General features: G+C 34.8%; 1 protein-coding gene across 1 annotated transcript in view; it reads right to left on the reverse strand.

Annotated features, from left to right (window-relative positions):
* Positions 1 to 14,845, reverse strand: part of LOC101891529 (ral guanine nucleotide dissociation stimulator-like 1) — an 85,154-nt gene extending 70,309 nt beyond the window's left edge. Inside the window, exon 1 of the mRNA XM_011294211.3 lies at positions 14,161 to 14,845. The gene's annotated coding sequence lies outside the window, so the exon portion shown is untranslated. The remainder of the gene's footprint in view (positions 1 to 14,160) is intronic.
* Between the last annotated feature and the right edge of the window lie 1,248 nt (positions 14,846 to 16,093).

Genomic DNA, 16,093 nt, shown 5'->3' on the forward strand with positions numbered 1-16,093 from the left:
TATTCTGATGCCACGGTCGATTAATACGAGCGGAGAACGACCATCAGCTGTTATGGCAACTCTCACCATCACCATGGCCGGCGCTTGAGTTCTGGTGGCCAACCGAAGGTACACATTTTCAGCTGACCTCTTTGGCAAGTAAACACGATCAGTTTGTTTGTTTACAAACTGCTGGACAACGAATTTTTTCTCATCGGAGAAAACCGAATTCGCCTGTTCACCACTTTCGGCCAAGCGTAGCAACTCTTCAGCTTATTTGAATATATTTTTTTTCTGTTGTGCTATAAGTTCTTGCACTTTTTGGAATTTCAATGGCTTTACCCCGAGCTCATTTTTCAATATCTGCGAATAGAATATTGCGATATGTTCAGCTCACGAGCCATTTTTCGGCCACTGCGACGCGGGTTTTGATCAATTCGCCTCTTTACTTTTCGAACCATTTCTGCTGATGTTGCTGTTTTCTTCCGTCCACTTCCTTGACGTTGGGCTACGCTGCCAGCGTTACGGTAACGAGCGATGGTACGAAACACAAATATTTATTCCACATTTAAATGCTGGAGTACTCTAAGGATAGCCACTTGCCAAATATGAAGAAATCACACTATCACGCTTGGATTCCATCACAAATAACTTTTTTTCCGGGAAAATTCCCACCAAAATGCTTTTGTACGCTTGTAAACAATACAATGAGCTGTCACTGGAATAATGTTAACAGCTGTCGGACGAGTGGCTTAGAAATGAGAGCAGTCTGAAGTTGGTTGCAGTTTTTTTCATCGCACCTTGTATTACTCACAAATCCATAATTTGAGGTCTCTTTGTGTCTAAAAATGTCCTAAAAAATGTACGATTGAAGTTCTCCAGGTCCTTGAAAGAAAACAAAAGGAAATATTCTCGATCGAGGCTCTCTTGGTCCGTGAAAATTATTTAAATAAATATTCATGATAAAAGGGAAAATATCAGACAATGGAGGACTCCTTGAGTTGGTTGGTCCCTGCGATAAATGTCCTTAAAAATTGGCAACTGAAAGCCCCGTGGCCATTAAAAAATATTCTTTCAAAAAATCGACAATTGAAAGCCTTTTGTTCATTGTCATATATTCTAAACAATTTGATTTGGTTTTCGATCCTTATAGTGGCTTGGTCGATAAAAAAAAACCTCCTCAAAATTCACAATTGGCTATTGACTTTCCAAAACAAGCCCACAAAAAAAAAACACAATGAAAGGTCCCAACCAATCCATATTTGAAGGAATACTGGTGCTTCGAGAAAAACTTTTCGAAAACCCTCGAGGTCAGTTGACCTTTCAAAATATGGACCTGTCCGTCTGTCCATGTATTCTTGTAAACAAAGTACAATTCGCATTTATTGCCCTATCCAGATGAAATTTTGCACAAATCATTTGTTTGGCCCAAGGACGAACCCTATTGAAATTGGAGATAATCGGTCAAAATTTAGATATAGCTCCCATATATATCTTTGTCCGATTTGACTTTTATTGTGCACCAAACGTGTAATATCAGTCCGAATAGTATGGAATTTTGTACGTACGATCAGATTGGAAGTATTGAAAATACCAAAGTATACCAAATTTGATCGAAATCGGTTCAGATATAGCTATAGCTTCCATATATATTATTCATCCGATTTGTTATTTTTGTCCTCCGCAGCCGTAATATGCACTCTGTAACAATAATATTTGGGGAAAAATATCAAATACAGCTTAGAAATATATTTGCTAAATTTTATCGAGATCGGTTCAAATTTGGATGTAGCTCCCATATATAACTTCGTCCGATTTACCTTTGATTGTGCACCAAACGTCTAATATTTGCCCAAATTGGATGCAATTTGGCACTTACTACCGAATTGAGTCTAGAAGCTAGTATGTCAAATTTGGTGAAGATCGGTTCAGATATAGCTATAGCTCCCATATATACTGTTCATCCGATTTGTCATATTTGTTACCCACAGCCGTAATATGCACTCCGTAACAACGATATTCAGGGAAATATATCAAATACAGCTCAGAAATATCTTTGCCAAATTTTATCGAGATCGGTTCCGATTTGGATATAGCTCCCATATATATTTTTATCCGATTTCAATTAATTGTGCACCAAATGGGCAATACAAGTCCGAATTTAAAAGATACAAATGTTTCGGCATATTTAGTCCTTTGAACTTTAAATTATAATTATAATCATAGCGTGTATGATTGAATTCTCCCATAAAAACTTTTAATTACTATGCGGAGCTCTAATAAATTAGCAAAGTTGTGTAGGGTATCATAAAGTCGGCCCCGCCCGACTTTAAGACTTTCTTTACTGGTTTTCATATACATAGGCAGATATAGATATTTTGTATGTATGTTTCTATGTATTTATCTATGTATGTGTACAACAAACATTTCTGCAAAACATCACTCACTGTATTAAATTATGTGCCACTCAATGTTTACGTTCGCACATTCTCCGGCGATATTGATTGAAATCCACATGTCTGTATGTATACATCTATTTTTACGAAAGCAAGGAAAAGACAAAAAGAAGCAAAATAAACATTTGTGCATTTTATCATGTCTTCGACAGGTAAATTAGCAACAAACCACGACAAGTCTCGAAAAAGTCTGCAAATTATAGGTGCCCATGATGTGCTGCTATGTGAGAGTTTACAACAGCTAATCATTGGAGCGTACCATTTCGTACTAGGTAGATATAAACAAATCGTAATCCGTATGGACGACGTATCGATCGGATGGCCGACCGATCTTACAAAATACGCATTCGCCAGCATGCATAACCACTAACCCAAAATGACGGACAATCGAGCTACATACATATATATTTTACGATATTGAAAACAGTAAGACTACCGTTTCTTTTGGCCCGCTTGGCTGACTGGGCCTTGTGTCAAGCAAACTGCACATACATATGTACATACATACATATATGTTTATTTCTGATCGTGCAATGATGTTTGCCTGTATGGCTGATTGCTGGTTGTTGCCTGGTTGAATTTGACGGTCACTGAGTTTCTCTCGGTTTTCATCGGTTTGTTGTTTAATTCAACCATAAAAGAAAGACATCAGCAACAACAACAGCCTCGACGAAAAAACATAACAAAATGTTATTATTTGTTGTTGTTGTTAATACTAATACGACAACTGTCACACTGGACACGTTTTGTAAGCCCGACTTTTTTTCTCTTTTTTTATTCTGCTACCATGTTTTCTACCGCTGCCAAGCCTAAGTCCGTCTCAATAGTTTTTGTTGTTGTTGTTTCTGCTGCCGCTATATTTTTGTTATTTAAAACCATAAACAACGCGAAAAAACGTAGCTTCACTCCACTTTTTATTTATATTTTGACGACATTAAGATACGAGTATGTACATGCAGTTGTGTAAATAAATAAATAAAAAGATATTAGGGTGTTTAACTACAACTTCTAAAAAAAAAAAATTGTAAAAACATTTTTTGAAAAATGTTTTGAAACAAATTTTAAAAATATTGCGTTATTAATACAATTAATAAATGTTTATACCCTAAACCACAACGTGGTCAGGGTATTATGTCTTTGTGCATTTGTTTGTAACAGGCAAAAGGAAACGATATAGACCCATAGTTCCTTTTGATGATCTGCATAGAATCACATTCTGAGATGCATGTCCGTCCGTCCGTCTGTCCATGTATTTTTGTAAACAAAGCACAGGTCGCATTTATTGCCCGATCCAGATGAAATTTTGCACAGATAAATAGTTTGGCCCTATTGAAATAGGAGATAATCGGTTAAAATTTAGATATAGCTCCCATATATATATTCGTCCGATTTGCTTTTTATTGTTCACCAAACGTGTAATATCAGCCCGAATTGTATGGAATTTTGCATATAAACCCAAATTAGGCCTGAAAATAAGTATACCAAATTTGATCGGTTCAGATATAGCTATAGCTCCCATATATATTGTTCATCCGATTTGTTATTTTTGTCCTCCGCAGCCGTAATATGCACTCCGTAACGACGATATTCAGGGAAATATATCACAGCTCAGCTCAGAAATACCTTTGGTGAATTTTATCGAGATCGGTTCAGATTTGGATATAGCTTCCATATATAATTTCGTCCGATTTACCTTTTAATGTGCATCAAACGTTGGATATAGCTCCCATATATATCTTTATCCGATTTCAAATTAATTGTGCACCAAATGGGCAATACAATTCCGAATTTAAAAGATACAAATGCTTCGACATATTTAGTCCTTTGAAGTATAAATTATAATTATAATCACAGCGTGTATGATTGAATTATCCCATAAAAGCTTTTAATTGTTATGTGGGGCTCTATTAAATTAGCAAAGTGGTGTATCATAAAGTCGGCCCCGCCCGATTTTAAGACTTTCCTTACTGATTTTTTTTTTTTTTTTTTGAAGAAGAAGAGTAGGCCCACTAAAGATTAATATATATATTTTTACAAAAATATTCCCCTAGTATTGCCGAAGACACGATATACCTAAAATGAATGAATTCCGAAGAATCTTAACTCGAAATGTAAAAATGGGCGCAACTTATCCGTCCTATTTTGCCTAATCGAATATCTGTCTTGAAAGATTTTCAAGTTTATAAGGTATTTGACCTTCAACGTTTTAGGCTCTGTTAATTGGAGATGAGGGTGAGTCGAATTTTATTAAAAATGGTTATAGGGAATACAACAAGAAGAAATATAAACCACCAGATAAATAAACCAAAAATTGTTTAAAAAAATGCAAAATCCAATTGAATCGTAGACTGAATATATAACCGTTATTTGCTTCAATTTAAATGTTTTGCTTGATTTATTTTCAAAATGATTTTTAGAGATAGAAAAAAAAATCGAAATGCGGAACAAGTTTTATGTTTATTTTATTTTCGCTTTTCTTCATTGATTGATTTCCATAATTTTTTGCTGCGCAACGCCTCACTAATAGCCATAATAGTTGTCATAAATGTTATAAACTTGTTTTCACAGCCAATCGCTGTAAAAATAAAATGGGAAAAATTATTTTCAATTTCCAATCGCAACAGCAGCAGCAACAGCAACGACTTTTATTGCAAAACCCAACAAACAACTCTGGCAAGAGAAGGAAGTGAAAGTAGAATGGAAATGGAGGTAGCTAGCCAAGCTAGGTAGGTAGGCATAAACAATTATTGTTGGATCGGTATTTAAAAATAATTTGAATAAAAGTGGACATCAAAAAAAAAAAAATTATGTTTATTTTTATGTCTATTAATTGTTGACAACTTAACTATGGAGAATTGGGCAATTTTTTAATTATGTCTCTTGATTAATATGTGTTTATTGTGTTTTATACATTTGTTTGGAAAATAAAAACAAAGAATGTTTTATCAAGCTGAACATGATTTATGGTATTCAAACATAAATTCCGAAATATTGATAGCAGCATTAATAAATCTTCTATAAAGATATAATAAACATACATAATATATATCTATAAGATATCTGGTACCAAATACCATTGTTATCGAATGCATAATACGAATGTAGGGGACTTAAAGCTATATACGCACCGATTTTCACAAAATTTGTTGTACCTTTTTCTAGACTGAATTCGGTCGGATGTGCCAAAATGCAGGTCATTTGGACTGATATTGGCCATTTGGTGCACAATTAACTCGAAATCGGTTGAAGATATATATGGGAACTATATCTAAATTTAAACCAATCTTGATAAAAATTTGGCAGAGGTATTTCTGGGCTGTATCTGATATCTGGTACCAAATATCATTCTTGTGTAGTGCATATTACGAATGTGAGAGACTTAAAGGCCAAATCGTATGAAATCTATATATGGGAGCTAAAGCTATATCCGCACCGATTTTCACCAAATTCGATGTACTTGTTTCTTGGCCGAATTCGGTCAGATGTACCAAAATTCAGGTCATTAGGACTTATATTTGCCATTTGGTGCACAACTAACCCGAATTCGGTTGAATATATATATGGGAGCTTTATCTAATTTTAAACCGATTCTCACAAATTTCAATAGGGTTCGTCCTTGGACCAAACAAACATTGTTTGCAAACTTTCGACCTGCATTTTGTTAACAAGAATACATGGACAGACGGACGGACAGGCGGAGTGACATGCATACAACGACTCACATGCCCAATACCATTTCAACGTCTCCATACTAGAAACTAACAGTGTCCTCAATATCAAATTTCAGGATTTCAGCTCTGCATTTTTCCCATAACAATTTTAGTAACATTTAATACTCATATCCAAAACAATCTACACCTCTTCATGCTAAACACCAACAGTGATCCAAAATTTGTACCATTTAGTACTTTTCGAACGTATAGTGGGCATTTGTAAAAAAGATCACAATATCAGATACCAACAGAGACGTGAATATCAAATTTCGGGATTCCAGCTCTATCCTTTCACTCAATACTCAATTTAGTACCATTTTATATTTTTCATATAATTTTAGCACTCATTTGCAAAACAGTTCCATATCTCAATCCCAGACACCAACAGCTGTCGCAATATAAAAGTTCACGGTTTCAGCTCTATCCCTTCACCAATACCAGATTTCAGGATTTCAGCTCTTCGAACAACTTTGAACAACTTTAGTACACATTTCCAAAACCACGGTCATATCTTAACCAGTGGCACCGACCGTCACATCTATATCGAAATTCAGGATTTTAGCTCCTTCACCCAATACCAAATTTAGTACTATTCATTACTTTTCGTACAATTATAGTACACGTTTCCAAAACCGTCTCCTTATCTCAATTTCTGATATCAACAGAGGCCACAATATCAAATTTGAGGATTTTAGCCCTATCCCGTTACACAATACCAAATGTAGTACAATTTAGTACTTTTCGTACAAGTATAGTACGTATTTCCAAACCCACCTCCATATCTTAACAAAAGTGGAATCTATATAAAAATTCAGGATTTCAGCTCTATTCATTCACCTAATGCCAAATACAGTACCATTTTGTATGTTTCGTACAATTATAGTACATATTTCCAATACCACCCCTTACTCATTTCGAGATATCAAAAGATACCTCAATATCGAATTTGACGATTTCAGCGCTATCCCATCATCCAATACCAAATTTAGTACCATTTAGTACTTTTCGCACAAATATAGGACGCATATCCAAATCCCAAACACAAACACCATCAGTAATCTATATATAAAATTTCAGCATTCTGTCACTATCCCTTGACCCAATACCTAATATAGTACCATTCAGTACTTTTCCTACAATTATAGTACAGATTTTTGAAAACACCTCCATATGTATAGGCTACACATGAACAGTGACCTTAAAGATTTCAAGCACAAAATTTAAAAGTTCCAACTTCATCAGTTCACCCTAAACTAAACTGTTTAAAATTTAGTACCATTTAGTACAGTTCGCGCACTTAGTACGTATTACTAAAATCGTTTTCATATATCAAACATACTTTCCAAAATTGATTCTCTTACAACATTTCAAGTTCACGTTATATCAAATGGTACCATTTCCGAAGTTTAGTGCCATTTTAGAACTTTTCGTAACCTTAAAAATTTAATTTCCAAAAACCTTTTGGTACAATTATCCTGCACTCCAACAGTGACTCTCATTCCAAATTTAAGAATTCCTCAACATTCCGTTTGTCTAAAACAAAGTATTAAATATTAAGTACATTTTAGTATTTTTCGTACCCTGTTAGTTCGAATTTCCCAGCCTTATCTTACGCCTACGCACCAAGACTGACCCTCGTGCAAAATTTCAAAATTGCCTGGGTGTTGTTTTTATACCCAACACCACATAGTGGTAAGGGTATTATGTCTTTGGGCATTTGTTTGTAGCAGGGAGAAGGAAGCGAGATAGATCCATATTTCCTTTTGATGATCTGCATAGAATCACTTTTTGAGTCGATTTATGCATGTCAGTCCGTCCGTCCGTCCATATAGTCTTGTGAACAAAATACGGGTCACATTTGTTATCCGATTGAGACGAACCGTATTCAAATTGGTGATAATCGGATCAAATTTAGATAAAGCTCCCATATATCTTCAACCGATTTCAGATTAATTGTGCACCAAATGGCCAATATAAGTCCAAATGACCTGCGTTTTGGCACAGCTAACCGAATTCAGTCTAGAAACAAGGACATACAATTTGGTGAAAATCGGTTCTGATATAGCTATAGCTCCCATATATATGTTACATCTGATTTGGTGTTTTAGACCCTCCCATATGTAATAAGCACTTCACAACAATGATATTTGATACCAGATTTCAGATATAGCCCAGAAATACCTTAGCCAAATGTTATCAAGATCGATTCAGTTTTGGATATAGCTCCCATATATAGCTTCAGATATAGCTATAGCTCTCATATATATGTTTCATCTAACTTGGGGTTTTAAGTCCCCCACATTCGTAATATGCACCCCATAAGAATGATCTTTGGTATCAGAAATTAGATACAGCCCAGAAATACCTCTGTCAAATGTTATGAAGATCGATTCAGATTTGGATATAGCTCCCATATATATCTTCACCAAATGGCGATACTACCCAAAAGTCCTGAATTTTGGTACATCCGTCCTGAATTTTGGTACATCCGTGAATAGTGAATTTCGGGACGTAGATTTTCATTTTGTGGAACTCGACTCCGACACATATTTTTTTAATATAATTCTTTTCATACATTCTATAGCAATGTCATTTGAAATAAAAGATTAAAATGTCTCCGTCAAATTTAGTGAAATCAATTCAGAATTGGATATGCCTCCAAGCATATTAGTTGCCGGAAATGCTTCCTCATATCCGTTATACGTTACTGACATCCTCCAAGACCCGTTCTTCACCATTGCGTCCAATTTCGCTATATTTATTCTTATTTTATTGCCAAAAATCCACATTTTCAATCATGTTCGAACTATTCGACCTCAATTTTCTTTAATCCCATTGCTCAACACATCATTTCTTCTTTTGTCTTTGTGAAATTCCGATTATATTTTAATCCAAATTTAAATACAAAACTCTCAAAATTAGCATTGTTTCGTGAAAACAAACACAAAAAAATGTTTTTGTTACAGTTGTTGTTGTTCTTCTTGTCGATCGTTTATCACTTGTTGTTATTGTTTATTCGTAATCCGTCATTAAAATTACACTATACAATCCATTCGAATGGTGGCTATGTTAATTTGGTGAGATTTACGATCTGTCTTATTTAAAATCTCACAATTAGCAGATTATTTTCGTGAATGTATGCAAGGAGAGAGAGAGATTCATATATTCTCTCAGTCAATGAAAACCAAAATGCAGATACTCTCACCACGGCTTAGCTCAGGTGTAAAACACAGGTTTTTACATGGGATTTTGGCAACAGAAAATAACTTGTTGATTTACTTAAATCTCGCTCTCTCTCTCTCTCTCTCTTTTTCTGTTGGTATTGTTTATCTTCCCAAATGTTGTTACTCTGAGTAAGGCCTAACTCTGGCTTATAACACAGGTTTTTAGGCTTGACGTTTTGACAACAAAGATGACAGATGGATTTGCTTGATTGAGTTTTTCTCCCTACTCTGAGTTTGCGGCTTAAAGTACAGGTTTTAATGTTTGGAGTATTGACAACAAATAACCAAGTGACTTAACTGAGTGTTTCTTCCTCTCTCCTTCTCAATCTCTCAAAATCTATAGAGAGAGAGAGAGAAATAGATACCCATGAGCGTGGTTTAAACTACGGCTTAAAACACAGGTTTTTGTTTGAAGTTTCTGTTTTATTTTTATTCATGGGAAGGTTTGGGGTTTTTGAACGTTATTGCTGGTCTCAACTTTGTTATTGGACTCGTGTGCTGTTTTAGTTTTTTTTTTCTTGATTTGTATGGGTGAGTGTGTTTCCATGTGCATGTGTTACGTGAACATAGTCATAGTCGTAGTTTCACGTATTTTTTCATAATTTTACGATATAACATTTTTTTTTTCGGATTTGGTTCGTTTGTTTGTTAATGGCAAAAATGAATAGTTTTACTCTTATGCTGTGCATACTATTTACGTGTTTTCCAATTTAGGTATTCCGCATTTGTTTCGGCAAAGAGGTGATTTGATATTTTCAAATAAATTCTTGAAATTTTTATTCAAATGACAGGCACTTCAAAAGGTTTGTTTTTTTGATTTAATGATTGATGCAACCTTGCCAAGTGCAATGATCTAAAGGGAATTTTTTCAATTAAACTTTAGCAGAATACAATTTTTAAAATTGAAACGTTTTTATCGAAAACCAGTAAGGAAAAGTCAAAAGTCGGACGGGGCCGACTAAATGATACCCTACACCACTATGTATATTTAGTACACTTCGGCAACAGAAGAATTTATTTGAAGTAGAGCATACCACCTAATACTAATATGTGGGAGGCATGTCCAATTCTGATTCGATTTTCACTAAATTTTACGGAGACATTTTTATATTTTATTCCAAATAAAATAGATATAGAGTGCATAATATCACTTCGGATTAATTTAAAAAATATATATCGGAGCCGAGTTTCACCAAATGGAAATGTACGTCCCGAAATTCACTCCATTTGGGCTGATATTAGCCACTATTTGTACAATAAACCTGAAATCGGATTAACAATATATATGTGAACTATATACAAATCTTAGCCGATCTCGATAAAATTTAGCAAAGGTATTTCCGAGCTCTATAAGGTATTTGGTACTAAAAATCATTGTTGTCGAATCAGGTGAAACTTCATAACTTAATGGGGGCTATAGCTAGATCTGAACCGATTTTCTACAAATTTTTGGAACTTGATTCTAGACTGAGTTCGGTCGGATTTGCCAAAATTCAGGCCTTTTTTTACTGATTTTGGCCATTGGGTGCACAACTAACCCCAAATCGTTTGAAGAGTTATATCCAAATCTGAACCGATCTTGATACAATTTTGTACAGGTATTTCTGGGCTTTGTAATAAAAATTGGACGGATGTTATAAGCCTAGGTTGGGAGGGCCAGTGTGAGACAGATTCACCAAGTCTCTAGTGCAGAGAGGGGTTTGTGATTTTGAGTAAAGTGATACCTTTTTTTTGTTCAGGTTCAAAGGGGACTGAGTGGGTTGGAACTCTACCTGAGTTGCACTGAGCAGCCGAACAGCTCGTCCCAAATTCTTCACAGGATAGAACCATAACATCCTGTGAAGAATTTGGGACGAGCTGTTCGGCTGCTCAGTGCAACTCAGGTAGAGTTCCAACCCACTCAGTCCCCTTTGAACCTGAATTCAGGTCATTTGGACTGATTTTAGACGTTTGATGCACAATAAACCTTACATTGAATACAGATATATAAGGGAACTATATCCTAGTCTGAACCGATCTCGATAAAGAGATATTTTCGAGCATTATCTGATGTCCGGAACCAAATATCATTGTCGTCGAATGCATATTACGAATGTGAGGGACTTAAACACCAAATCAGATGAAACTTATATATAGGAGCTATAGCTAGATCTGAACCAATTTTCTCCAAATTTGATGTACTTGCTTCTAGACTGAATTTGGTCGGATGTGCCAAAATTCAGGTCATTTGAACTGATATCGGCCATTTGGTGCACAATTAACCCGAAATCGGTTGAAGATATATATGAGATCGTTATCTAAATTTGAACCGGTTCTCAGCAATTTCAGAACGGTTCGTGCTTGGGCCAAACAAATATTGTTTGGAAACGTTCTACGCAATCGAAAAATAAATGCGACCTGCATTTTTTTTTTCACAAAAATACATGGAAAGACGGACCGACATGCATAAATCGACACAGAAAGTGAATCTATGAAGATCCTCAAAAGTAACTGGTATATCTCGCTTCCTTCTCCATGTTACAAACAAATGCACAAAGACATAATACCCTTAAAACTATGTGGTGTAGGGTACAATTGTTACTAAGGGCATGGATATTTTAAAATAATTGAGAGAGTGTCACAGTTCGCGGATATAACCATAGTGTAACCCTGATAACTGACGTGGTTTGGCAACCCGTCATTTCTCCCGATAATCGTCTTCACAAGCACATTAACCTATTTCACAGCCTCTGACCGTTGCACTTTCCTTAACCATGGAAAAGCACACTGACCATAATCCGGAGAGTTTGCCAACCTTAGCTTCAGAGAACTGCCAAATCCTTCTGATATTCGAGTAGCGAAAACGATTTTCCGGGACATCATCAAAGTTGTACCCGCTCGTTTTACACCTGCAGAACAGGCCGTATCATAGCACAGTAGTGGTAGCTCTCGACTTATCAAAGGCCTTTGATACTGTCCACCACACCATGTCCATGGATAGTCAATTAAGAAATCCAAGACTGATGTAGAAAAACAGGGAGTTCCCCAAGGAGGGATGATCTCTAACTTTCCGGAATTCTACGCCCTCCAGACGACATTGAGATCGTAACGTATGCGGATGACTTTAAGATCATTGTGTCGCGTCCTGTCGTTGATGACACTTGCGGCAGGGTAAACACTTATTTCGCGAGCACATCGGAATAATATTCATACTGATGCAGTCGCCGATGGTAGTTAACCATTACAGTATAAATGCCATCCTCAAAGGATAGGTTTTTGGAAATTCGTACTAAAAGGGTAAAAAACGTACTAAATATATAATTTAATATTTGGCAGTGGGCAGGCTGGAATCCTCAAATTTGATATTGTGGACTTGTTTGTATCTGAAATTGAGATATTGAGGTAGTTTTGAAATGTGTACTTATATTGTTGGAAAAGCACTAAATGGTACTAAACTTAGTATTGGCTGAAGGGATAAGGTTGGAATTCTCAGATTTGATACTGAGGTCTCTGTTGGTATCTCGAATTGAAATAAGGAGGTGGTGTTGGAATAGTACTAAATTTGGTATTGGAAATCACTACTTGTGTCTGTCGATGAGCTGGTTTTGGTATGAAAAGTACTAAAGAGTACTAAATTTTATATTGGGTGAAGGGGTAGAGCTGGAATTCTGAAATTCGCAATGATGTCACTGTTGGTGTCTGTCTTTGAGCGAAAGACCTCGTTTTGTACTAAGTTTTACTAAATTTGGTAATGGAAGAAAATAAAGAACGGAAATCCTGAAATTTGATCTTGAGTTCAATTTGGATTTCTAGTTGGGAACAGCAAAAACGTATGTGGGTTCAAACTTCAAATAGAGGAAATTTGAAGACTTTTTGGTGTAAAAGGTAAACATTTTCCTTTTATTCCTGCCGAAAAGGAGAAAACTTGAATAATATATAAAACCTTAAAAGTCAACTTTTGATTAAAAAAATTCTGCAAAGGCCTAACACGAATTGTTGGAACGAATTTAAAATATTAAGGTGGACTTTCGCTGACGAAGTAGCGGGCACCTGCTAATTTTTAATAAAAATAACTCTTGTGCGTTTTTTTTTTTAATTTCGCACATATCAATTTTCTTATTACTATTGGGCAAAGAGTAAAAATAAAATATATCGATCAACTCGTTTTGGTACCTCTCCCACAAAAGTTAAAATATTTTAAGCAAAATATGGTATGCACTCTTTCTTATATCTTCCCCACGAAAGTTCAACATTTTAAATATTTACTGTCATAAACTGTGAAAATAGTGACCGATATTGATCATATTTGGCCCATTCCAAAATTAGCACCATGCGAAGATGCTATATTAGAGTCCAGTCCACTCTAAAAAATATTGAGAAATTACTCCACGATTTTCTTTAAATCTCACAAATTCCAACATTTTTACCCATGTCAGATCTAGTGGTAAGATGGGATATGAAGGTCCACTCTTTCTGAACCCTATCCCACAAAGGATATATTTAATAAAGTGGTCATATGCTAAGGATATATATCTGTCGGCAAAACTCACTGATACCTTCTAACCTGTTCTCGTGAAAATTGATGAGTATTCCAATATTTTATTCTTGTTGCTATTGAAAGAGAGTCCCAAGAATACATTTGAAGTTGAATTAGTTCCATCAAAAGATACTTTTTTTATTTCCATAATTAGAAAAAATTCCATTAATTAAGGTTACATTTTCAATTTTTAATCCAATGAAATCAACACTTGTTTTCAAAGCTATATGTTCCTAAAAAAAAACTTTAGCAGAGGCTATCAAATTAGCTACCTTTTTCTATTAAAATGACGAAAAATATTTAATAAATATTGCCAGCTCAGTTCTTTTTTTTACAGCTCAATTTTAGTTAAACAATTTACTTTTCACTTTTTTTCGTTCACACTTCACTTTGTTGCTGGATGGACAGATAGGTAGATAGATGGATGGTTGCTTGCCTGCTTGCCTTTGTTTTATTTATTTTTATATATTTTTTTTTAATTTTTTTTTTTTTTCACTTATTTCTTTACTTCGTTTTTAGTGATTGGTACTACAACGAAGCATTTTTGTTGTTGGCTGTTGTTGCTAGCTTTGCAATTATATTTCCTGGTTTTCTAGCTCTACACTTGATTGAATTTCATATTCTTTTTTTTAATATATATATATTTATTTCGATATTTTTCAATTTTCGTTGAATTTTCTTTCAGATTTTCGATTATAAATTTTCATTATTTACATTTTCGATATATTTTTTCTTTGGATTCATATTTTCTGCCACACAAAATTTCATATTTCATTCTTTTTTTTTCACCCATAATTTTGTGGTGGTTTTTGTTGTTGTTGTGGTTACACTAACGCGTTTCGTACGAGACGACCTCGTCTCAACATTTTTTCGATCTCTTCGTTGGAACACGTAATTTGCGACTGGCTTTACTTGCAGTCGTTGAAGTCATAGAGACACGGGCAAAACTCAGGTAACCAAACTCTCGTCTGGCACACGGACAGTGGCTCCGTGTTCAGTTTTGTGTGGGAAAAATTATATATATTTTTAATTTAAATATTTGGGAGTAAATAGCGACCAGAAATTCATTTTCCAACATAATTCGTAACTTATGATAAGATTAAAAGGGACATTTTTACAAGAAATGATTTTAAACATATTTTGAAGGGCGAGTTTGTTCAATGGGGGATTTTAAAAACATGTTTCATAGGGTCAACAGATTTGTAATCGTGAATCGTGAACCACGAAACGTTTTATTGAATATTTCTGAAAGATTTTTAAGTTTATTTTTTGAAGATCTGAAGTCGTAGATTTTTTTATAATATTTTTGGATTAACAGCAGAGTCATAAAAGTAGGGTTCGTACAGAAAATCTTTCAAGGGAGCCAAAGACTGAAAATGTAGTCCTCCATTTCAATACCTCCCCTATGGTTTTTAAAGAATATTTTGGCATGAAGCAACATAGAGGTATGTTGTAGGTTTTAAGAAGATTTTTAAACGATCTTTAAAAGTTCCTCAAAAAAAAGAAAAAAATAAAATTCAGAAATCTTTATTTAAGTTGATAGTTCGGCCCATGTACTTTAACTAGCAAGTGCGTGCTTTGTCAAGAAACAATCGACCTTAAAATTTTAGATTCATTTCAACAGTTCGTGTTAGGCCTTTTTATACCCTCCACCATAGTATGGAGGGTATATTAAGTTTGTCATTCCGTTGGTAACACGTCGATATACATTTAGATTATACATTTTAGACCCCATAAAGTATACATTTCTATGTCGATCTAGCAATGTCCATCTGCCTGTTTGTCCATCCGTCTGTGGAAATCACTCTAGCTTCCGAACGAAATAAAGTAGATTGATAAAATTTTACTCAAATGCATATTATGTCTGCAGGACTTTTGGTATTGAATATGTGCCATGTAGGTCTATGTTTTAGTATAGCCCCGATATAACGGTACCTCCCGATATTCGGCATTTTGATCTTTTTAGCAACATTATTCACTGTAATTGTTTCAAATTTGGTATTTGAAGTTCGTACTGGATACTACTGCCTATGTTCGGCCCGAACATACAGCTTTTTAACTTGTTAGTAATCAAAATGTACAATTTGTTCAGTTCGACAAAATGTTTTAATCAAAACTTCCAAATTTTCAGACTTTCAAGGTCTTATATATTATTTAATTTTTTCGGAGAGATTAACAGAAAAATGTTTACATTTTACACCAAGA

This window comes from Musca domestica, unplaced genomic scaffold (genome assembly GCF_030504385.1).
Source record: "Musca domestica strain aabys unplaced genomic scaffold, Musca_domestica.polishedcontigs.V.1.1 6, whole genome shotgun sequence".
NCBI classification, from domain to species: Eukaryota; Metazoa; Arthropoda; class Insecta; order Diptera; family Muscidae; genus Musca; species Musca domestica.